This window comes from Ambystoma mexicanum, chromosome 9, assembly GCF_040938575.1.
Source record: "Ambystoma mexicanum isolate Mex_15411 chromosome 9, UKY_AmexF1_1, whole genome shotgun sequence".
Taxonomy (NCBI): Eukaryota; Metazoa; Chordata; class Amphibia; order Caudata; family Ambystomatidae; genus Ambystoma; species Ambystoma mexicanum.
This window is the reverse complement of record NC_090931.1, coordinates 1,398,500,859-1,398,526,432: the sequence shown is the minus strand read 5'-3', so window position 1 is coordinate 1,398,526,432 and position 25,574 is coordinate 1,398,500,859.

Below are 25,574 nucleotides of genomic sequence, written 5' to 3'. Positions count from 1 at the left end.
GTGTGGTCATTCCCTTCACTCCAGCCTCTTGAATGTCCTTTGTCTCTTTCTATGGTGTGGTTATTCCCTTCACTCTAGCCTTATGCTTTTCCTCTGTCTCTTTCTATGGTGTGGTCATTCCCTTCACTCCAACCTTCTGCTTGTCCTGTGTCTCTTTCTATGGTGTGGGTATTCCTTTCACTCCAGCCTCATGCTTTTCCCCTGTCTCTTGTATGGTGTGGTTATTCCCTTCACTCCAGCCTCCTGCTTGTCCTGTGTCTCTTTCTATGGTGTGGTTATTCCCTTCACTCCAGCCTCTTGCATGTCCTGTGTCTCTTTCTATGGTGTGGTTATTCCCTTCACTCCAGCGTCCTGCTTGTCCTGTGTCTCTTTCTATGGTTTGGTTATTCCCTTCACTCCAGCCTACTGTTTATCCAGTGTCTCTTTCTATGGTGTGGTTATTCCCTTCTCTCCAGCCTTCTGCTTGTCCTGTGTCTCTTTCTATGGTTTGGTTATTCCCTTCACTCCAGCCTCATGCATGTCCCGTGTCTCTTTCTATGGTGTGGTTATTCCCTTCACTCCAGCCTCCTGTGTGTCCTGTGTCTCTTTCTATGGTGTGGTCATTCCCTTCACTCCAGCCTCTTGCATGTCCTGTGTCTCTTTCTAGGGTGTGGTTAGTCCCTTCACTCCAGCCTCATGTTTTTCCTGTGTCTCTTTCTATGGTGTGGTTATTCCCTTCAGTCCAGCCTCATGCTTTTCCTCTGTCTCTTTCTATGGTGTGGTTATTCCCTTCACTCCAGCCTTCTGCTTGTCCTGTGTCTCTTTCTATGGTGTGGTTATTCCTTTCACTCCAGCCTCATGCTTTTCCCCTGTCTCTTTCTATGGTGTGGTTATTCCCTTCACTCCAGCCTCCTGCTTGTCCTGTGTCTCTTTCTATGGTGTGGTTATTCCCTTCACTCCAGCCTCTTGCATGTCCTGTGTCTCTTTCTAGGGTGTGGTTAGTCCCTTCACTCCAGCCTCATGTTTTTCCTGTGTCTCTTTCTATGGTGTGGTTATTCCCTTGAGTCCAGCCTCATGCTTTTCCTCTGTCTCTTTCTATGGTGTGGTTATTCCCTTCACTCCAGCCTTCTGCTTGTCCCGTGTCTCTTTCTATGGTGTGGTTATTCCTTTCACTCCAGCCTCATGCTTTTCCCCTGTCTCTTTCTATGGTGTGGTTATTCCCTTCACTCCAGCTTCTTGCATGTCCTGTGTCTCTTTCTATGGTGTGGTTATTCCCTTCACTCCAGCCTCCTGCTTGTCCTGTGTCTCTTTCTATGGTGTGGTTATTCCCTTCACTCCAGCTTCTTGCATGTCCTGTGTCTCTTTCTATGGTGTGGTTATTCCCTTCACTCCAGCCTCCTGCTTGTCCTGTGTCTCTTTCTATGGTTTGATTATTCCCTTCACTCCAGCCTCTTGCATGTCCTGTGTCTCTTTCTATGGTGTGGTTATTCTCTTCTCTCCAGCCTTCTGCTTGCCTGTGTCTCTTTCTATGGTTTGGTTATTCCCTTCACTCCAGCCTCATGCGTGTCCCGTGTCTCTTTCTATGGTGTGGTCATTCCCTTCACTCCAGCCTCTTGCATGTCCTGTGTCTCTTTCTTTGGTGTGGTTATTCCCTTCACTCCAGCCTCATGCGTTTCCTCTGTCTCTTTCTATGGTGTGGTTATTCCCTTCACTCCAGCCTCATGCTTTTCCTCTGTCTCTTTCTATGGTGTGGTTATTCCCTTCACTCCAGCCTTCTGCTTGTCCTTTGTCTCTTTCTATGGTGTGGTTATTCCTTTCACTCCAGCCTCATTCTTTTCCTCTGTCTCTTTCTATGGTGTGGTTATTCCCTTCACTCCAGCCTCCTGCTTGTCCTGTGTCTCTTTCTATGGTGTGGTTATTCCCTTCACTCCAGCCTCCTGCTTGTCCTGTGTCTCTTTCTATGGTGTGGTTATTCCCTTCACTCCAGCCTCTTGCACGTCCTGTGTCTCTTTCTATGGTGTGGTTATTCCCTTCACTCCAGCCTCCTGCTTATCCTGTGTCTCTTTCTATGGTGTGGTTATTCTCTTCTCTCCAGCCTTCTGCTTGCCTATGTCTCTTTCTATGGTTTGGTTATTCCCTTCACTCCAGCCTCATGCGTGTCCCGTGTCTCTTTCTATGGTGTGGTTATTCCCTTCACTCCAGCCTCCTGTGTGTCCTGTGTCTCTTTCTATGGTGTGGTCATTCCCTTCACTCCAGCCTCTTGCATGTCCTGTGTCTCTTTCTTTGGTGTGGTTATTCCCTTCACTCCAGCCTCATGCTTTTCCTCTGTCTCTTTCTATGGTGTGGTTATTCCCTTCACTCCAGCCTCATGCTTTTCCTCTGTCTCTTTCTATGGTGTGGTTATTCCCTTCACTCCAGCCTTCTGCTTGTCCTGTGTCTCTTTCTATGGTGTGGTTATTCCTTTCACTCCAGCCTCATTCTTTTCCTCTGTCTCTTTCTATGGTGTGGTTATTCCCTTCACTCCAGCCTCCTGCTTGTCCTGTGTCTCTTTCTATGGTGTGGTTATTCCCTTCACTCCAGCCTCTTGCATGTCCTGTGTGTCTTTCTATGGTGTGGTTATTCCATTCACTCCAGCCTCATGCTTTTCCTGTGTCTCTTTCTGTGTTGTGGTTATTCCCTTCACTCCAGCCTCCTGCTTATCCTGTGTCTCTTTCTATGGTATGGTTATTCCCTTCACTCTAGCCTCCTGCTTGTCCTGTGTCTCTTTCTATGGTGTGGTTATTGCCTTCACTCCAGCCTCTTGCATGTCCTGTGTGTCTTTCTATGGTGTGGTTATTCCCTTCACTCCAGCCTCATGCTTTTCCTGTGTCTCTTTCTATGGTGTGGTTATTCCTTTCACTCCATCCTCATTCTTTTCCTCTGTCTCTTTCTATGGTGTGGTTATTCCCTTCACTCCAGCCTCCTGCTTGTCCTGTGTCTCTTTCTATGGTGTGGTTATTCCCTTCACTCCAGCCTCTTGCATGTCCTGTGTGTCTTTCTATGGTGTGGTTATTCCCTTCACTCCAGCCTCATGCTTTTCCTTTGTCTCTTTCTGTGTTATGGTTATTCCCTTCACTCCAGCCTCCTGCTTATCCTGTGTCTCTTTCTATGGTATGGTTATTCCCTTCACTCCAGCCTCCTGCTTGTCCTGTGTCTCTTTCTATGGTGTGGTTATTGCCTTCACTCCAGCCTCTTGCATGTCCTGTGTGTCTTTCTATGGTGTGGTTATTCCCTTCACTCCAGCCTCATGCTTTTCCTGTGTCTCTTTCTGTGTTATGGTTATTCCCTTCACTCCAGCCTCCTGCTTGTCCTGTGTCTCTTTCTGTGTTGTGGTTATTCCCTTCACTCCAGCCTCCTGCTTGTCCTGTGTCTCCTTCTGTGGCGTGGTTATTCCATTCTCTCCAGCCTTCTGCTTGTCCTGTGTCTCTTTCTATGGTGTGGTTATTCCTTTCACTCCAGCCTCATTCTCTTCCTCTGTCTCTTTCTATGGTGTGATTATTCCCTTCACTCCAGCCTCCTGCTTGTCCTGTGTCTCTTTCTGTGGCGTGGTGATTCCCTTCTCTTCAGCCTTCTGCTTGTCCTGTGTCTCTTTCTATGGTGTGGTTATTCCTTTCACTCCAGCCTCATGCTTTTCCCGTGTCTCTTTCTGTGTTGTGGTTATTCCCTTCACTCCAGCCTCCTGTGTGTCCTGTGTCTCTTTCTATGGTGTGGTCATTCCATTCACTCCAGCCTCTTGCATGTCCTGTGTCTCTTTCTAGGGTGTGGTTAGTGTCTTCACTCCAGCCTCATGTTTTTCCTCTGTCTCTTTCTATGGTGTGGTTATTCCCTTCAGTCCAGCCTCATGCTTTTCCTCTGTCTCTTTCTATGGTGTGGTTATTCCCTTCACTCCAGCCTTCTGCTTGTCCTGTGTCTCTTTCTATGGTGTGGGTATTCCTTTCAATCCAGCCTCATGCTTTTCCCCTGTCTCTTTCTATGGTGTGGTTATTCCCTTCACTCCAGCCTCTTGCACTTCCTGTGTCTCTTTCTATGGTGTGGTTATTCCCTTCACTCCAGCCTCCTGCTTGTCCTGTGTCTCTTTCTATGGTATGGTTATTCCCTTCACTCCAGCCTACTGCTTATCCTGTGTCTCTTTCTATGGTGTGGTTATTCTCTTCTCTCCAGCCTTCTGCTTGCCTGTGTCTCTTTCTATGGTTTGGTTATTCCCTTCACTCCAGCCTCATGCGTGTCCCGTGTCTCTTTCTATGGTGTGGTTATTCCCTTCACTCCAGCCTCCTGTGTGTCCTGTGTCTCTTTCTATGGTATGGTCATTCCCTTCACTCTAGCCTCTTGCATGTCCTGTGTCTCTTTCTATGGTGTGGTTATTCCCTTCACTCCAGTCTCATGCTTTTCCTCTGTCTCTTTCTATGGTGTGGTGATTCCCTTCACTCCAGTCTCATGCTTTTCCTCTGTTTCTTTCTATGGTGTGGTTATTCCCTTCACTCCAGCCTTCTGCTTGTCCTGTGTCTCTTTCTGTGGCGTGGTTATTCCCTTCTCTCCAGCCTTCTGCGTGTCCTGTGTCTCTTTCTATGGTGTGGTTATTCCTTTCACTCCAGCCTCATTCTCTTCCTCTGTCTCTTTCTATGGTGTGGTTATTTCCTTCACTCCAGCCTCCTGCTTGTCCTGTGTCTCTTTCTATGGTGTGGTTATTCCCTTCACTCCAGCCTCCTGCATGTCCTGTGTCTCTTTCTATGGTGTGGTTATTCCCTTCACTCCAGCCTCATGCTTTTCCTGTGTCTCTTTCTGTGTTGTGGTTATTCCCTTCACTCCAGCCTCCTGCTTGTCCTGTGTCTCTTTCTGTGGTGTGGTTATTCCCTTCAGTCCAGCCTCATGCTTTTCCTCTGTCTCTTTCTATGGTGTGGTTATTCCCTTCACTCCAGCCTTCTGCTTGTCCTGTGTCTCTTTCTATGGTGTGGGTATTCCTTTCAATCCAGCCTCATGCTTTTCCCCTGTCTCTTTCTATGGTGTGGTTATTCCCTTCACTCCAGCCTCTTGCACTTCCTGTGTCTCTTTCTATGGTGTGGTTATTCCCTTCACTCCAGCCTCCTGCTTGTCCTGTGTCTCTTTCTATGGTATGGTTATTCCCTTCACTCCAGCCTACTGCTTATCCTGTGTCTCTTTCTATGGTGTGGTTATTCTCTTCTCTCCAGCCTTCTGCTTGCCTGTGTCTCTTTCTATGGTTTGGTTATTCCCTTCACTCCAGCCTCATGCGTGTCCCGTGTCTCTTTCTATGGTGTGGTTATTCCCTTCACTCCAGCCTCCTGTGTGTCCTGTGTCTCTTTCTATGGTATGGTCATTCCCTTCACTCTAGCCTCTTGCATGTCCTGTGTCTCTTTCTATGGTGTGGTTATTCCCTTCACTCCAGTCTCATGCTTTTCCTCTGTCTCTTTCTATGGTGTGGTGATTCCCTTCACTCCAGTCTCATGCTTTTCCTCTGTTTCTTTCTATGGTGTGGTTATTCCCTTCACTCCAGCCTTCTGCTTGTCCTGTGTCTCTTTCTGTGGCGTGGTTATTCCCTTCTCTCCAGCCTTCTGCGTGTCCTGTGTCTCTTTCTATGGTGTGGTTATTCCTTTCACTCCAGCCTCATTCTCTTCCTCTGTCTCTTTCTATGGTGTGGTTATTTCCTTCACTCCAGCCTCCTGCTTGTCCTGTGTCTCTTTCTATGGTGTGGTTATTCCCTTCACTCCAGCCTCCTGCATGTCCTGTGTCTCTTTCTATGGTGTGGTTATTCCCTTCACTCCAGCCTCATGCTTTTCCTGTGTCTCTTTCTGTGTTGTGGTTATTCCCTTCACTCCAGCCTCCTGCTTGTCCTGTGTCTCTTTCTGTGTGGTTATTCCCTTCACTCCAGCCTCCTGCTTGTCCTGTGTCTCTTTCTGTGTTGTGGTTATTCCCTTCACTCCAGCTTCCTGCTTGTCCTGTGTCTCTTTCTGTGGCGTGGTTATTCCCTTCACTCCAGCCTCTTGCTTGTCCTGTGTCTTTCAGATTGTTCCACATTATCGTTTGACACCCTCTCATTCTCAGACCAAAGCTCTTCGATTTCTCTGGCAAACAGTGCCATTCTTTCCAGATTCCATTTGCTTCTTTTGTGGGTGCACATGTTATTTTTGTCCCTTTCGTCATTACCTTCATCGGGTGACTGTATTTTGATGTATTGATCTTATCTTTAAATGACATCCTTATCTTTATCTTGTCGCCCTCTCTTATAGCTGTGCTTTTCACTGCTCTATGTTGGTTCTACCATGTTCCTCTCCTTGACATTGCTGACTCTCCAAACTTCCTCCATGTTTATTTCAGATGTTTCCCTTACTCTGGGCAACCAGGAAGGAACCAATTTGCAATGCAGCCTTTCTTCCCCGCATCATGTGGAACAGGGATATGCCAGAGACTGCACCGAGAGCTACCCAGTGTGCTGCAATTGCTTCCATGGGAGTCTGATAATGGTCCATAACTGAGGAGTGGCAAGTAGAATTGATCCTTTCACAAACCGGTTAGCTCTCTTGACTAACTCACTTGCCTGGGGGTGGTACAGTGCTGCTTTCCATTGCTTAATGTTATGATTCCATAGAAATCTCTCCATCTAAGCTGAGGTGAACTGCACTCCATTGTCTGTTACCAACTCTTTAGGCAGGTCTTCTCTCATGAAAAATGTCTTGAGTGCTGCAATCACTGTCTTTGTTGTAATACAAAAAAGTCTGTGCAATTGGACTAGTAATCCACTATTACAGTACCATATTTGTGATTTTGCTGCATTGCGTATAGTCCGTCAGTGAAATCTAGTCCTATCTTATCTCAAGCAGCAGGTGGTATTTCCGTGACTGTCAAGAGCGTCTGTCTCACTTGCAATCATATATCTATATTGGAACATTCATGACAGTTTGTAGGGCTCTGTGTATATCCAGGTCCATTCTGGGCCACCAGTATGATCCTCTTAATCTCCTCTTTCGTCATTCCTGTTCCTACGGGGTCGGCATGTGCTCTTTCTATTATCACTTTCTTCAATCTTTTCACAGGGACAACTATTTCACTGCTGAACACTAGTGCATTTTCCACATAGAGCTTCCAAAATGGCCGTAAAGCCTCTGATACTCCCCTTTTATCAGGCCAACCCGTATTTGCCCCGTTTTGCATTTGCTGCATGGCTGGAGCATGATCCACTTCTTCTGCTCTGTGATTCTCCCTCATGGTGAAAAAATCTTCCAACCTCAACTTCTTTTATAGATGCAACTACGCATTCATATTTGACAAACGCGTTATCATCCTTGGCGACCACCAGCATGAATTCATTCAACGTTGGATGTGAGAATGGTAAATGTGTACTCTTGTAGTTTAGTTGCAATGTGAGCTAGCCTAGGGGTGGATGTTCTAGTGCACCCCAGCCTCAATAAATGGGTGAGAGGCTTGTTGTCAGTTACTAGCCAGAATATTTTCCCCACACTTAGAAGTATTCAACTGGCCAGTGTTGCGAAGTGGGGACGATCGTCCAAGGCCCCCAAGAGGTTTGGGATAAGGAGGATGCATAAGAGTGTGTTGTAGGGGCATGGGAGGGTATGGGGGAAGGGGGCGACACGAGAAGCTGCATTATAGGTAGGATTTTTATGTAGTTGGGCGTAGATTGCATTAAGAATGAAACACCATCTTAGAAAATAGCAGCCATCTTGAAATCAAGGCCTAGCACCGCGCTGCAGCCGGGCAGTTGGCCCAGGCCATAGAATATAAATGCGTGCATGCAGGGCTGGGTTGTAACATGGGCAGCAGTGAGAAAGACCAAACCCGCAGAGATTCATGAACCTCTCATTGTTTCATACAATTAGCACTCGTAGCTCAGAAGGAATGCGCCCTGTAAGGCCATGAGGGGGCCGACAACTCCCTGTGCAGAGTTTTCCATGAGATGGAGGGCACGAGCCTCCGACCTTCCCCAGTCCAAAACCTAAGTTATAGTGCCCAGATGTCCCTGTCCCAAGACCCCAGCATTCCAAGGTACCAGCCAGCCCTAGACCACTGACCATAAAACTGTTAGATTGACCATTTATCAGGAAGATCACAGAAGAAAGGTGGGTTCACACATCCTGGACCACTGTGATTTGTGCTGCAAGGTGCCATGGGGAACAAAAACAAATGTAAAACCAGGGTGGGAAGATTTTGAAAGGCACTGACGCGCCTGGAATCAAGCTCGGGTTTGCATGTTAATGTGACCTCGAAAGTATCCTCTGCCCCCATGTCTGCAGTACCAGGTGCACAATAGGCCACAGATAGGGAATCAATGATTTGTGGCATCATTGCCAGTTAGGAGCCCATCGCCTGATGATGTGCAACAAAGAGCCCCACGTGGAAGAAGATGGATAGGATGAGCTGGGACCAATGACCTTGCATCCGTTATGGAGCAGGCAGTACATGTATAGGGTCGCACCAACCAGCCACCAGAATCTGTAACCTACATAATCCATGTCACTCATGACACTGTGTGCATTTATAACTTGTTGCTTATGTTGTCCCCGCCAGAGCGCTCCAGGTGTGCCTTTTTCCCTAGTGGGTTGTATTTTTCTGGTGTGAGCGTTGAGAGGTTTCTCTACATTTTTGGTGACTCTAACGTGATACCAGACTTTCATCAAAAGACATAGGCTTCCAGGCTGCATCTCTCGAGGGGCCGAGCCCACCTGCAGTGACCAGTCCCAAGCGCGTGCCCTCTTGCAGTGGTGTAAAGGAGCTGTTTTCACAGAATTCCTGTCTGCGCTTTAGAGCGGGGCACGGTTCCTAGGAAGGTGCAGGCCATTATTGCGACCCAGTGACTTAGGAGCTCGGGTGAACATGCAGATATAAGTACACCTCTTGTGGGTGACAACAACGAGGGGTGATGTTAAGAGTCAAGTGGGAGAACAGGGAGAATTGTTTGTGTTTACGAGTGTGCAAAGGATTGGGCAAGAGTGTATGGTAGAGTGGTGTGTATTTGAGTTGAATAGTGTGTGAAGGCCATGCAGTGGTTTTTATTATTATTACGTTTTAAGTTTATGTGAAGAGAAACAGAGAAGTGAGATCCTTTCTGAGTAAGGGGAAAAGATGGTGCCATATTTCTAAACGTGATAAGAGAACAAAGAAGCAGGGGCTCTGTATAATTAGAGAGCTTGGATCCCTGTGCCTAAAATATCTCAGGTGGGGGCAATTAGAAGAAGTAGTAGTTGTTATTTTAGTTTGCTGTTTTATCTTGTTGTCTTAGTGTTTTAACTATTTATTGTGTAACAGGTGGGGGCCGAGTGAGGGGGCCTGTGAGTGATGCAGCGTGGTTCGCGGTTGTGAGAAGAGTGTGTGTGTGTGTGTGTGTGTGTGTGTGTGCACGCGCTCGCGCAGTTGGAGGGAGTGTGAATAGGACAAGGGGAACAAAGCAAAGGACTGGTAGGAACGCTTATGACAACCTGTGCTTTGTATATGGGCTGATATTCTTTGATCCAAAAGTTGTCAACATGGGGTAGTGACTCATTTGGAGTGCTTGTGCAGTGCATTGCCCTTGTATAAAGATAAGATTGAGACGAAGATGCAAGGGGGAATGTTCTGCCCATTGCCAGAACAGTACGAATAATAGAGGGATACTGGAACACATGTATATGTTTTTGGCTGCTAAGTACAAAGGTAAACAGCTTCAAAGGAGAAAAGAGATTTTAGAATTGTGGAAAATGGTAGAGGACATAGAGGATTATGATGAGGGCAAGTCCCAGTGTGACAGCAGCACAGCCCGAGTGCAGTTAACACCACAGCACCTGAAGGAACACAGTCACCCCCATGCCTAGTAGCGCTGTACCAGACTCTTCCCGCCACAGGATATACAAACCCCACATATGTGCCCTCGCCCCGCAACAGCACCGCCCGCCAATTGAACCACCCCAAATGAACAACAACACTGCAGTACCACTGGGTATAAAACACCAGAAGCAATTGGTAGAGGCTTCACAGGCAGCGCAGCCGGAAATGGCGCAGGTGAGGGTCCTCCAGGAAGAAGGGGGTAAATTGGGGTGTGGATTAGACAAGTGGAGGGCTGGAGATATTTTGCTCAGATTGAACAGCACTGCGATCAAGGAAGTACATATTGTAAAGGCGAAGAGTGACTAGCGAGGGGCGGAGAGGGCAGGTTATGGGACAGTGAAGTCGGATGGAGATCCAAAAAGAGATTTGCACGAAGAGGAGTGGGACATAATGGTTGAATTGGAGGATGAGGATGAGGATGAGGCACCTGCAGTTTCCTCATGGGTAGAGAGCTTGTGAGGTGAGCAGCTGAGGAATAGATTTGGGTGGGTAGCAGTAGAGAGGAAAAAGTAAAGTGACAACCGGAAGGCAAGAAGCAGAATGGGCACGCAGTTACCATTACTGCATAAAGGTCTGGGGAGGGCCCAGTATGTGCACTGGGCTCACATGGATAAGAACAACCTGATTAAAGCACTCCTGCCCCTCACTGCTGGGGCTGGGAAATGTATATATGCTTTTGAAAATCAAGCAGCTGGGATCCCTTTAGACGTGGGAGACATACAAAGTTTGATTGTAGTAATTGTAAGCACAGGTGTGGGACGCACTGCGGCAGGCGTAACCAGACGCGCAGGATTTACAGTCCATTATGCAATACACAATGGGGGATGGTGAAGACCCCGCTCAGTACATTTTGAAGGTAAAGGAGATGTGGAGGGCCGAGACAGGGGACCAGTGGGATTGATCAGTTCCCCTTTTCCATTTTGTCATCAAAAGGGGACTGCCCAAGGAGGTACAGAAACTTTTCGAGAAGATTGTGGGTACAGAAGTCTAAGGGTGGACTGAGATACACACTATAATTATACAACACTGTAAACGAATCAAAGAGAAGGAAAAGAAAGTGGCACAAAGGATGGAGGTTGAGGAAGCGAAACTGGTACAGAATTAATTATCTAAAATAACAGTTGAAGGGGTTTTAGCAGCAGTCACTCAAACAGAGGTAGCAGAGCAGGCAGTAGTGCAAACAGTCTCAAGAATAGCAGCATTTTGGCCAGCCTCAGTATTCTGAGTGGTACCAAGGAGGAGGGCAGACATGGATTTGGAGGGATGAGACTGAGAGGGGGGATCAGGACCAGTGCAATGCTGGGGATCCAGGAAATGGGGTCACTTTGCAGGGGAATGCAGAAGCAAAATGGAAGTAGGATACACGCCATACACCCCTGAAGTCACAGCGCAACAACAGCAACAATTCCATGCGCCCCTAATGTCCACGTCCATACTGTATGAGAAACAGCAAACATATACACAGCTACCACCACAGCCCCCACAGGCGCAGCTGCCCCCCCCACCTGGTGCCCCAGCTCAAGCAGCGCCAGCAAGTCAACCTTACAGTGGTGCCCAGAAGTAATGCCGCCCCGAACGGGACCGTGGCACCTTATCAGGGAGTAGTGTCATTGGATGCAACCCTTTCACGATCCCGGGTACAAACACATATCCAGGTAACAAACAATTCATCTTTATGGTCAACACTGGTGCCACTAAATCATGCATCAGCGAGGGAAACTTCCCACTATCAGGTAAAACTCTCGACACGCAAGGCTTCTCTGGGGTATTCACTACGGTTCCATACACGGAAGAAGTAGCAATCGAAATAGGAGGAAAAGTGGTGCATGCACCCTTACTATATTCAGTAACCTCCCAGATGACGGTTTCACTTCATGCAGTGCCCCAAATTTCTATGGCATGTTGCCGGGTACCTTCTGATTTTATCTTTAGGCCTATTGTGACCCCCAGAACTTGTGGCAGGGGTCATACTCTCACTGTATTTGCAAGGCTTGGTGGTTTCAGTGAAAAGGATTGTTGTAATTGGAACAGATTCAGATGGGTGCAAGTGGTGCACTGTATTGTGTGTTGATCCGACATTACCCCTAAAAGAATTTACAGATGCAGAATTGTTTGAGGATCAGATGGAGAAATAGTGCTGGCTATTTGTATCCCCTGTGAGATCATGGTGCAATACCATAGGGTGCATATGTTCTTTGATGTCCCTTATCGCCCAACCTTTCTGACTGACAAAGAGCTAGAGCAGGTCCTGGGGCTGTTATGGACAACCAACTCCCACGTTGTAGGACTTTTGCAGTGAGTGATGCCTGTCAGAATAACACTCAAACCAGGCGCAGTATTACCCCAAGTAAAGCAGTATCCATTATCCAAAGAAGCAGAAGAGGGAATACAAGACACTATTACTGTGCTTTTAAATCAGGGAATAATTGTTTACTCCAACTCCCCATGCAACACAGCCATTTCCCTGATAAAAAAGGCAAAGGGGGCAAGTTGGAGAATGATCCAGGTTCTCTGCCCCTTCAACGATATTGGGCAGGCAGAATTTCCTGTAGTTCCTAACCCTGCAGCCATTTTGTGCAGTATCCGAAAACAAGCAACACACTTCACTGTGGTGGATTTGAAGATGCCTTCTTTTCCATGCCCCTGAACCCAGATTCCCAATGTGTCACCGCGTTCATGCATGGTGGAATGCGCTTTGAGCACACAAGATTACCACTAGGATACTGTGAATCCCTGAGTATCTTTAGCAGAATATTACACACAGACTTAGGGAATATCCAAGTGCCCAGCACTAGCATGTTGTATGTGGACGACCTGCTAGTCTGTAGTGACAATGAACAGCAATGTCAAAGTGACTCTGTTGCCCTCTTGCAGTTGCTCACATAGAAAGGGTACAAGGTTGGCAAGGCAGCATTACAATATTTCTTAAGGAAGTTATCTATTTGGGCCAACTGATATCTGTCCACGGGAAGGAAATCATACCCAAATGCGCTACACCTGTGTGCAGTGCTCCCAACCCTTAACTGTCAAGGAGATGCAGACGTTTCTTGGTTTGTGCAATTACTTTAGAGCCTCGATTCTGGATTATGCAGCATGCACCAGGCCACTGCTGCATGGCCTTAAAGAGGCACAAAAGGCCAATCATAGGATCTTTGGCCAGAAGACATGCTTATAAGCTTCAATGAACTGAAAGAGGCAATTTCTACTGTCCCAAAGTGAGCACCCCTGACTACACACAGGAGTTTATTTGTTTTCCCATTCCAATGGCCTGATGATGACAGCAGTACTTACCCAGAAGAGTACAATGGGCCACGAGCCATTGGCCTACTACAGCAGGGTACTCGATTCAGTGATGCAGGGACAGTTCCCGCGCGAGCAGGCGCTTGCCGCTGCTACATCCGCAATTGAGAAAAGCACCACCATTACATGGGGTGCTCCGTAACTTTGTATGTGGAGCACACAGTTTTTGCCATTTTGGAGTGATCTAAATCAACGTCGACCACTCAGCGAGCATCGGCATATGAGATCATACTGTCCAACCCTAACATTCACATAGCGAGGTGCAAAACGTTAAACCCTGCCACCTTTTGAGAGAAATGTGTCCCGAAGATGTCCTTGCGAGATACGACTGTGTGACATTCGAGGGGGAGGACGAAGACATACAGAAGACAAAAGACTGCCTGCTTGAAGGGGGGTCCTTTTTATTGATGGGTCAGCAACTATTGACCAGGGGACAAGGTTGAGGCATACTGATACGGCAGTCATCCACCTAGTGAGCAGAGAGAAAGGAGTGATAGTGCAAAAAAGACTACCAATGCACTATTCAGCCCAAGCAGCAGAGTTTATAACACTTATTGAAGCGCTCCTAGAGTCCCAAGGGTGCCACGTGATTATGTATTCTGACTGAGCCAGGAAGGGCAGAGGGTTCAGGAGGGCTGATGGGTCTCCAGTACACCTTGTTGGTTATGCATTTAGAGCTTTGTGCGCTTGCAGTGGCGTCGCCAGGAATCAAATTTAGGAGGGGCACAGAGGGGGCCGAAGACAAAAGTAGGGGGGGCACAGACAAATGTAAGTGGAGAACATGGTCACTGCTCGTTTTAGGCAGGGGGGGCACAAGGGAGGGCACATGGTTTCACAGGGGGGGCCCCGGCCCCCACATACCCCCTAGCGACGCCACTGTGCACTTGGGCCCAGATGCAGCTCCATTCCTCGGAGTCGATCTCTCTGCCTATGTCCTTTTCCCATTTTACCATGTAGGGCTCTTTTTTGATTGGGTCTGTTCTATCAAGCAGCTTGTATAGGGTGGCTACTTTCCCTTTAGGGGGAGTGGCGGTAAGTGTTCTCTCTAGGGCTGATAGCTCTCTGCTTCCATTTCGCCTTACTACATCGCTTGATAGCCAGTGTCTCAGCTGTGCATACCTGAACCTTTCTGTTTCTGGGACCAGGAATTTGGTTTTGCAAGCTTCGAAGTTCAGCAGGTCACCGTTTTCATAAAAGTCAGCAATGATGTTCAGCCCTCCCCCTTCCATTTATCGAAGCCGTTCGGGGTGATGCCTGGGGAGAAGTCAGGGTTATCCCATATGGGGGTGAGCGGGCCAGTCGTGGTTATGCAGTTCCATAGTCGGGCTGCTTTCTGCCAGCATGCCACCTGTTTCCTGTCGCCGTCAGCGGTTCCTCTGTGGCGGGGTGGCCGGGGCTTCTCCTATGTGGTATGGATTCTATTGGCGATTGGCACCATTTGTCCTCCAGTGTCAACCAGCGGGGTCGGGCATCGCTTAGGGTCAATGCGAAGGCCTGGGAGAGCTGAGCCGCAAGGCAGTATCTGCTAATGTCTGGGATCCCTAGGCCACCCATCGCGGTGCCCCGGAGCATGATGCGCCTCAGTATTCACAATCTCTTACCTTCCCAGATGTGTTTTAGAATGTCCGCCTGCAGCTTCTGGATGGCTTTCTTTTGGATCGTTACTGGGAGGGCCAGGGAGTGATAAACCAGTCTTGGGACTAGGTTCATTTTTACAGCTGTGATCCTTCCGACCCATGAGATTTCTTGCTTTTGCCATCTGGCCAGGTCCTTTTGTAGCTCCCTGAATAAAGGGCGGAAATTTGCTTTGTAGATTCTTTCCGTTTTGTTTGGTATTTGGACCCCTAGATACGGAAGGTGTCGCTTTACCCATGGGACTGGATATTTGGTCTCCAAGGAAGTCTTGCATTTCCTCTGTACGTTGACGCTCATTGCTGCTGATTTCGTGAAGTTTACTTGGAATCCGGCTGCTTCTCTAAACGCTTCTAATTCCTGCCAAATTGCTTGCATGGATTCTTCTGGTTGGGTGGTCGTTAGTAGTACGTCATCAGCGACGAGGGCTACTTTGTAGGACTCTCCTTTAATCGTAAGGCCATGGATTGCCGAGTTCAGGCGTATTCTACCTGCAAATAGTTCCATGGAGAGCGCAAATATAAGGGGGGACAGGGGGCAGCCCTGCCTGGTGCCTCTGGTGATATTGATTCTCTCCGATTTGACCCCGTTCACCAAGAGTTGTGTTGAGGGGTGTTGGTAGTTTGATAAAATCCATTTGGCGAAGTTCGGTCTGAATCCGTAGTGGTTTAGCATTTCCTTGATGAAGCCCCAGTCGAGCCTGTCGAACGCTTTGTGCGCGTTGAGTGACAGGACTACTAGTTCCGACCCCAGTCTGTTGGCTGACTCAATAACGTTAATAGTTCGTCTGATGTTGTCTTGGGTGCAGCGGCCCTGGATGAAGCCCGTTTGGTCCGTTTGGATCAGGTCTGGGAGTATTGGCGCTAATCTCTTTGCCAGGATTTTTCGCAAACAACTTGGCATTGTTGTTTAGCAGGGTGATGGGCCTGTATGAGGAGCATTGGGTTCGGTCTTTCCCTGGCTTTGGGATGAGGACAGTCACTGATTCTTCCATCGATGGGGTTGTGGAGCCCGTCTCGAGAAATGAGTTGAATAGGGTTGCTAACTGGGCGACAGAATGTTGGTGTATTTTTTGTAAAATTGGGCTGTGAAGCCGTCTGGCCCCGGTGCAGTGTTTTTCAGTGTGCTGATTGCTTCTCCTACTTCCTCCGTTGTAATTGGGCGTTCCAGCGTTTCCAGGTTGGGATGCCAAGGAACTCTTTGGAGGGATGCAAGGTAGCTCAGTTGAGCCGGCTTTGGTGTTGGGGGTCCGGACATGGTTTCTCTGTGGTGCCGTGCCATAAATTCAAGTATGTCCATCTTCGTGTACCGGAGGCTGCCGTTCCGATCCTCCAGGCATTGGATGTTATTTTGTGAGTGTACCTTCTTTAGCTTGTGCACCAGCAGGCGATTTGCCTTGTTGCTATTCAAGTAGTAGAATTGTTTTGTGCAGGCCAGGGCCCTAGCTGAGCGATCCGCCAGGTGCATTTCCAGTTCGGACTTTGCTCTCTTGAGTTCCCAACCTGTAGCTTTATTTTGGTGTTTTTTAAAGATGCACTCCAGTTCTGAGACCCTTTTCTCAAGCTTGTCTTGTTGCAGTTGGTTCAGTCTCTTGAGCCTTGCCGTGCAGTTAATCGCTACTCCCGGATCACTGGCTTCATAGCGTCCCATTGCCTTTGGGGTGTTGTTAGTCGTGCTCTCCGCAAAATAGTTTGTGAGAGCTTCAGCCATTTCCGTTCTACAGGCCACGTCCGCCAGGGTTCGATCTTGCAATTTCCAGGGCCAACTCTGTGTTTCCGGCATACCCAAGGTCCGCGGGCGCATGACGACTGGGGCATGGTCTGATATAGCTCTCAGACCGATTCGGATGTCCTCCACGCAGGGGAAGAGCTAGCTGGAGGTCAGTAGCAGGTTGATTCCTGAGTGTCCTCTATGAACGTGCGAGAAGAATGAGTAATCCCTCTCCTTCTTGTTAAACAGTCTCCAGGCGTCTATGGTCTCGGTTTCGTGCAGGAACTCCGCCATAGCCAAGGCTTCGGTGTAGTCCTCCCTTGTTGGTGGAAGTGTTTTGTCCAGGTCCGGATGTGGGGTTAGGTTAAAGTTGCTGCCGATTAATAGGTGCCCCTTGAAGAAAGCCGCCACTACCGGTAGAAGGTTGCGAAGAAATTGGTCTTGGGTGCTGTTCAGCAGTAGATAGCTGCCAGGGTGATGGGGAGGTCGACTAGGAGACCTTTCAGCAATAGGTACCGCCCTTCCGGGTCTCTTGATTGTGATCTGGGTCAGTGGCAGGTCGCGGCTGAGGATTATGGCAACCCCTCTTTTTTTGGCCTGAGGAGGCGAAGAAGCGTTTTGGGTAGCGGAGGAAAGATATCAGTTTTTCATCAGCCACTAGCAGGTGCGTTTCTTGAAGGCAAACAATGTCTGCTGATGATTGGGAGAGCCTCCGCTCCACTGATTTCCTTTTGCCTGGGGCATTTAGGCCTTGCACGTTGCAGGTCAGCATGGTGAGTTCCCTATCCTGCGTGGTCATTTGGGTTGTGAGTGGTTGCTTTTTGGGAGGACCCCCCTGATTTTGACTGTGACTCACAGCTTAATTTGGTTCCCCGTGGTTCCCGAGTCCCCTGATGTGGTTCCCTGTCTCCTCGTCTCCATCCCCCCCTTAAACAAAAATTTAAAGTTGGTCTTACGGTCCAGCCTTCGACCAACGGGGCCTACAGCCGGGCCAATGCAACCAACTCTGTTGGAGGCAAACTCGCCTCTTGTGTTTCCAGTGTAACAGGTAGCTTTCCTCATTGGGTGGGGCTTGAGTTTCTTCCAAGTGCCAGGAGTGTGTTGAGGATCTTGTTTCTATGGTTAGCTAGGGTTTGACTTGTGGGGGGGGGAGCCCGTTTGCTTAGTAACCCAGGAAAACCCCAACGCCGGGTGGCTTGGCCCCAATGGGGGCCTCTGTCACGGCTCCCCCTGGAGGGCTCATGGGAGCGGGTGTGGGGTCGACATCGGGTTTTGATCTGTTCATTGCCCCTCCTCATTGATTGTTGGCCTTCTTGTGGGCTGGCCCACGCATTCTGCGGCAGCTCTCAACTCGGGACCATGTGTTCGAGGGATCCTGCTTGGAGCCCTCAGAGTTAGGCTCCGCTCCACTGGACTCTTCCCCGCCGGCCTCCTGGTTCATAAAATGTTCTGCCTCTCTTGCGGTTAAGATCTGTTGGGGTTTTCCCTCCCAGGTGAAGGTCAGGGCTGTGGGGAAGCTCCACCGGTATGTTATCTTCTTTTCAGGGAGCCATTCCGTCATTGGCTTAAGGGCTTTTCGTTTTGCCAATGTCGTTGAGGCCAGGTCCTGGTATAGGCATATTGCAGCGTTTCTGAAGTGGATTCGGGCTGAGCTCCTGGCTTCCTGCATTATCTCCTCTTTGACTCTGTAGAAGTGCACTCGAGCCAGGACGTCCGGGGGAGAGGCAGCGTTTTGCTTTGCCCGGGTTCTATGCACCCTGTTGAGTTCGACGGGGGCCTCATCCGGGAGGGTTATAATGAGGTGTAACAGGTCTTTCATGTAGAGTCCCAGCTCATCGTTAGAGATTGATGTAGGGATTCCCCTCAGGTGGATGTTATTGCGTCTCGATCTGTTTTCTGCATCCTCCTGTTTGGCTTCAAGGGCGTCACATCTGGCCTCTAGTGCTGCGATCCTGTCCCAATTTCAAAGTTCTGTTCGTAGATAGTGGTTTCTATTTCTACAGTTCTAGCCTCGATTTCCCCCATTCTTTTGTCTAAGGATGACATTTTACTTTTAACTTCATCCGTTCCCCTTTGGAATTCCTTGGTGATTACTGTGAGGAGGTCCTGGAGGTCAGCTTTCGTGACTACTGTTTGCGCCATCGGTTCGGGGGCCGCTTCTGAGTGAGTACCCGACGTCGTGCCTTCACTGCGCTCCCCCTTTTTAGGCTTCTCAGCCATCGGAGTTGTTAGTAAGGCTGCAATATCAGTCTGTTTCGCAGGCTTGGAGTTCCTGGACATCTCGCCGTGCTTGCACTGGCCCTTCAGAACCCAGGGGCTTGCTTTAGCGTTTCAGGTTGCTTTATTTGCCCTGAGGGTACAGGTTGCAGGATGGTTTGGCGGCAGAAGCTCGGGGGTCTGCTATGCACCTTGGCAGGGTGCTTATTGTTTAGTGCGTCCCTGCGCCCCTGGCTCCAATGACTCGCTTTTTGGGGTGGGCTGTGGTGGCCTATAAGCTGCAGTTTTCGCAGAGCGTTGCCTCCTGATGTTTTAGTCGATCAGCTCCGCTTTTGTATGGAAGGGAGTGCTTCGCCGGGGGTAACCCTAGGCCTGTACTTGGGTGGGAGAGTCACAAGCCCCTGTGTTGTGTCTTGTGTCCTTGGGGCTTTCGAGGTGTGGCAGTTCGACTCTCCACCCTGTTGCCCACCACTCTTAGCCGCGGGTGGTATGGAGGACCGATGGGCTCTTGGCTGGGTTCACGGGGGATCTGTTTTGCCTGCTCTTTGTACCCCGGGAGAGGGGCTTTTAGTTCAAGTGTCCACGGCCATAGGTTGGATATTTCCACCCCCTCGCGCTGCAGGAGCCACCTTACCTTCTGCCAGTTTCCCGGCTCTGGGTTTCAGCTGTCGTAAGGGCATAACCCCAGGAGCCTGCCCTCGCCCCCCAACCGTCCGAAGAGCCGCAACCTCGTCCCCCCGCCTGGGTTGGTGCTGGGCCGGAAAGGGCTCCGGCGGGACTGCACTTCTCATCGCCCCCCGCCCAGGAGACACAGCAGGGAGGAGCGGGCAGCGGCTCTGCAGTCAGGCTGGTTTTCCCCCCGCTGATTCAGGTCGCCAAAGCAGGCACCTCCAGTCCAAGGCAGGGGGGGGAGGCACCAAGATTAGATGAACTCCGTCGCTGGGGCCAGGGAGGGGCAGGGGGCTCCAAGGCCGGGCCGGCGGGCTGCCGGGTCGGGAGTCGTTGCACTATCCCTGAGATGGGTCTCCTGGCGTGCGTGGTAGGCTGGAGCTGGGTCCGGAGCGATGGCCGTTGTGCCTCCCACTATCCTCCAGCCAGGTGCCGTCGCAAAGGAGAGCGAGCCGAGCTGCTAGCGAACTGGTGAGGGGGAGCCGCACGGGGAGTGCGCTGGGTCCCGATGCAGCTGCAGACCCTCTGGCAGCTTGCAGGCGGGAGGCAGCATCTCTGCAGCTCAGGTTGCTGGAAGGCGCTCCGGGCTGGTGGAGACCTGCCTTTGGAGCCTCAGGTGTCCCCTAGGCATGCAGGTGCCTGTCTGTGCAGGCCGGGATGGGTGCTAGATTCGGGCTGTCTGCCATTTTGGATCTGGGGCTGACACCGTAGCCCACCTCAAGGTGGGCTTCTGCTCTCCTCGGGTTCCGTGCCGCGTTTACCTCAAAACTTGGCCATTCTCTGCCACAACTCGTCCGCATTAATATGCGCTGCTCGGTTTGTGGCAAACACCTGGCAAGAAACTACAATGAGCTGTATGGCAAGAGGCCTTGTGGGATTTGGTGAAGAAGTAATCAAAAGCGTGAATGATGTGTGCCGAGAGTACTGGAATGAGCATGTGGCGAAACTCACGTGGATTGAGCTGATGGAGAAACCGGTGAAAGTACAGAAGCAGGAAGAATATGAACTGTGTTTTTACAATGGGAAGTGTTGTTGGCGGGCCAACAACAAATGCAACAAGTCATTATACATTTTAGACCTCAAGAAAGGGGCATCAGCGGTGATGGACAATTACTGGGTCTGCAGTCAGCAAGCGTTTCTGTAACTCCTGCCATTATGGAGGGGCACCTGCTCGTTTGCCATGCTGCACTCCGCACTCCTTGTGGTCCCTAAAGAGCACTTGAAAGCGGAATCCAGGGGGTTGCACGACCCAAGCACAGCACCCACGCCAGATGTCTCCACAATGATTCCACCACCACCCCCAGAGCTCGAGATAAGATTTTGAGGTGGGAGTATTTTACTCTCTATTTTTGAACTTTGAGAGTAAATGTGATATTAAGAGAGTAAAAATGACTTTTCTCCTACGCAAGAGTAAAATGTATGCGACATCCAGTCGACGTGTGAAAAAACTGTATGGAAATTATTACTATGTGGCAGCTTTCTGCATTGTGACAGAATGCACCTTTCATTATTTCTGGCCATTTGATCTCTCGTGTATATATTTACATGTTGAAATCGCAAAAACCTAGCCAATTATATAGTAAAGCAAACATTCATTTTTATTGTGTGTTTTGAGATTCGATAGCAGAATTGTCTTTTGAGGTTTAATGAAAGTCCTAATTTCCTGGAGATATTACTACCTAATGGTATGCCAATGTTATGATACAACAGTGCAGAGAGGCAAGGACTCCATGCTAAATTCTATATCTAATCTAGTGGTCAAATGGTTCTTTATATAGCTCTTTTGGAAAATCGCTGTACATACAACATATTTATCACAATTACCACCAAACCAAAGTCGGTATTCCTCTATCGACCTCGAAAGGATGAAAGGCTGAGTTGGACTTGCCGGGATTCTAACCCGCAACCCACAGATCACGCAGAGATTGCAGCAACGAGTGCTCAACCATCTGAGCTATCTTATTGGCTGACATCCTTCAGAGGTTGGTTAATTGAGTATCGACTGAGGTATAATGATCACAGTACCTAGACGTATGACAAACCATTTATGAAGCGCTACATAAAGTTAAATACCTATCTGGATTATCACAGGGACAAGTTTTGATGAGTTTCTATTTCAATTACCAATGTAACTTTAATTTGTTTGTTTTTGAACAGTGCTTGAATTTTCTTGAGAGTCAGGTTTTGGATGTTTTATTTGTAGTCTTGAAGATTTGAGAGACTAGAACACCTGTGATCAGTGTAATGACAATTACTCACCCTTGAGCAAAGACTCTGCTGCCACTGACCATTTATAGTAATGTACCCCATTGACTGCAAGGTTGAATGGATGTAAACCAAACAGTGCATTGTCATAATTTAACACACTGTTTTTATAATTAGACTGTAAATTAAATTAGAAGTGTAAAAATGATCTGCCTCTGCATGATTATGCACACAGCACCGGAATTCTGAAAAATACAATTGTGCAATACTGATTTGCTTTCACTGGAAAAAAGCAGAACTTGTTAAAAGAAAGAATTCTCAATTGCAACTTAGTTTTCCATCTTATTAATTATAAAATCCTTAAATTCTAGGAAAACATGCACAGTGCTTCTGAAGCTGAATGGAAAGAAACCATTCCTTTTGTCAGTGTGAAGTTTATTTTTTTGAAAGGCTTCAGAGAAATAAATTCTGTTTCAGAGGTGGCTTGCAATTACATCCATGTAGGTAAAAATCACAAGAAACCTTCTGGTTTCTGTCAAGTGACCTGACCTTTGCACTGCCCTCTGGTCTAAACCTGTGTTTAATGTCCCCGGGAAAATAATAAAGCTGGCCTATTTACAAGATTTTAATGTGTAAAAAGGCCCTGATACTCGCCTTATCTGGAGCCCTGGCCACCCCCCTATTCCGTATCCTGCCAGAAAAGGAGAAAAAAAACAATTGCAAAGGAAGCAGAGATACAACTATCTGTCCCAAGACTCCTCACAGCTGCTAAATGAGATACCACACCAACACATATGCTGTACAGTAACGAAGAGAATCTTTTTGCATCATTGTTACTGCCAATAGTGCAAGTAGTTGCTGATGCCAAATGGCTTCAAATTGTCTGCTGGGATACAGTTGGCAAATGACACTGAGCAAGGATTAAACAACATAAAGATGGAGATGCGGGCAATCAGGTTAATGACGTTACAGAATAGCCATATGCTGTACCTGCTTCCAGCGATGGAAGGCGGGGTTTGCAAGAAAATTGGCATTTCATGTTGCACATATGTGACTCCAAACAACGCTGCTAACGGGTCTCTCACACAAATAATCAAGGTCCTGCACACTCTCAAAACCCACATGCAAACAGAGACTGGCAAACAAAAAAGTGACTGGTTTGACAACCTCTTTTCCTGGGCACCATCATTGATGGGGGTGATAGTGAAGATACTGGTACCAGTGATGGTGGTCATGTTGGTGATCTACCAGATGGGACTACGATGATGAGCCAAAGCCATACGTAGCAATGCCCTGGTGGAAATGACAAGTTCCCCCTTACAAAGCAATTAAACATGGCTCACAGAAGGGACAGCCATGCAAGAAAGATGGGAGATAGGTTATTTAAACTATTTACGCACCGCATCTAAAGGGCAAATGAGGAGCATGGTTGTGAGTTGCGCCGAGAAAGAGGACTGGGAGAGCATGAAGGTGTCAGAATGCGCCCCTACCGTACCAAGAGGAATATCGGTGTACTGGGACTGGTAGTTGACCACGTAGTGTAGGAGAAGAATTCTACCTACCAATGTACCCCTCTGGTGTGCTTAAAAGTACCACCAGAGGGATCAATTTAAAGAAAGATGTGGAGGACGCACACTGGACACCCCTGGCTGCAAGACAAAAGACACTGAATCAATACAAGCACGGGTAATGTAAATGTGAGAGACAATGTGAATAGAGGGGAATCTGACCTGGTTATGACGAGAGAAAACGATACGAGTAGCCCACTGTGTTACCATGGAAATGGAGTGTCCCCTGTAACAAAAAAACTGAGCTAAGTGTGGGAAACACTAACAAAATAGGAAGAGTAAAACCAATCTGGGGATGATTTTACCGACAGGTGTGGATAGAAGGGTGATGAGGAAAGAAATCCTCTGTGCAGTCTATAGAATCCAGGGGTGACTAACCCACCGGCACAAGGACACCTAATAAGAGTCCAGAAAGTTTCAAACAGTCCACCTATTCAAAATGGCGTGAGGACGCCTAGACAAGGTACGAAATGCACTTGAGGCAGTCTCTAGTCCATCCACTGTATCCGTGTGGAAATGGGTTGCAGATGGCGGGAGAGAGGGACCGGCAAACAAGCAGTCCAGATGGAAACTGAGTTCGGCAACGAGCAGGCAATTCCAATGACAGAGGGTAGGCAAAGTCCATCCTTAATAGAAGTCTCAGTTGGCAGGTTGCTGGTGGCGTGGCACAAAATGTGAGGCTGAGGAGTCTGTAAAACAAACAGAGTTGAAGTCCAGGGAATCAAGACTAGACCAGGGATAAGGCAGGGCAAGGTCCGATAGAACAGGCACAAGGTCGATACATAAGAATGCGTGGATCAAGAGATACAAGATATAAAGTAGCTACTGGAAAACAATCAGAAGCACCGACATTCTGCTAGGGCAGAGCTTAAGAGGAACAAATCACATGACGCCGCTGAGCACGGTTCCTCCGTCGTAACGTGCGTCCTAGACTATGCCCAGTGAACCAACATTTCCATGGCAACTCCAAACGTGAACGAAACGATGTCTTGTGAGCAAATGATGTTGCGTCTTTCCAAGAACGGGATCGTGGGTGACAGGAAACAGAATGGTTCATGTTGGAAAATCCCAAGTGAGTAGTGGCTGGCCGTTGAGAGACCCGTGCAAGTGCAGTCAGGGGTGTGGCTACATGTGGTTTCCTGACAGCAGGGGCTATTGTTAAAACTGTCAACAATTAAACTGTATAGGGAGAAATGTGACAGAAGGACAGTCAGAAATCTTATCACAAAGGTGAAATCACACGAGTGCAGAAGAATAATCCTTATGATAAGGTTAAACGTTCTACCGGTACGTTCCAGAACCCAATGGGTGTGGACAGACAGGAAATGCCCTGTGGGTTGTGCTGGACTGCGAATCTCCCACATTTTTTGCTGGTATGTATAGATAATACTGGTCCAAGAAAAAAATGGTTAAAATCACACTTTTTAAAGAATAAGGTGAGAAACTGTGCAGAGGCAATGATTTTAATAATTAATTCAACAGACAGTGGGCCTCATAATAAGGCTGGCAGTCCCGTAATGAAGGGGGCCGGTACGGGACCAGCCCCCTTCATTCCGGGAGCGCTGATTACGAGCTTCCCACCGCGGGACCCAGATCGCATGCCTGGTAAAAACAGGCGTGCTTTCCGGGTCCTGCGAGGGGAAGAGGGATGCAATAACGGGCCAGTTGTAATCTGTCCATTATTACCTCCCTCCCCATTCCCATTGAGCCCTATGGGGGCTCAAATGGTGATGGGTTCCTGCAAGGAGGAATTACCGGGTCCTCCTATGTCGGAGTAACCTGGTAAGTCCCCATTGCAGGAACCCGGTAATAGAGCCCGGAACAGAGGCAGCCATGGACCTAATAGCTCCATGGCTACCTTCATTCTCGTAATGAGGCCCAATGTTTTTATGTATGAGCTTGTGTCCTTTGTAAAAGAGTCTATGGGGGTAGATAAGCTCTGTGTGGTAGGACTTTATTCTGTGAAACTGCTTGTTAACTTTTTATAATATGTATCCTCTTTTTTGTGGTACGTTGTCTTTTATAATGTATATTTTATTGTTTATGTATGTTGGATGTTAATGCTTTGTACCAAATAAACACACAAATAATAGAGACCCTGCACACTCTCGGCACCCACATGCAAACAGAGGCTGGCATACAAAAAAGTGACTGTTTTGACAACCTCTTTTCTTGGGTACCATCATTGATGGGACCGATAGTGAAGATACTGGTACCAGTGAAGGTGGTCATGTTGATGATTTTCTGCACATGCTGGATGGGATGGGATGGGATGCTGTGCCAAAGCCATGCCTAGCAGTGCCATGATGATGGTTTCAATTGGGGTACGGGTTGCTCCTTACGGTACAAAAGACAGATGACCCAAACAAGCCCCACAGGGTTAGGCTGGAGCAGAGCCTACACCCCCCAGGCATGGTCACTATTGCA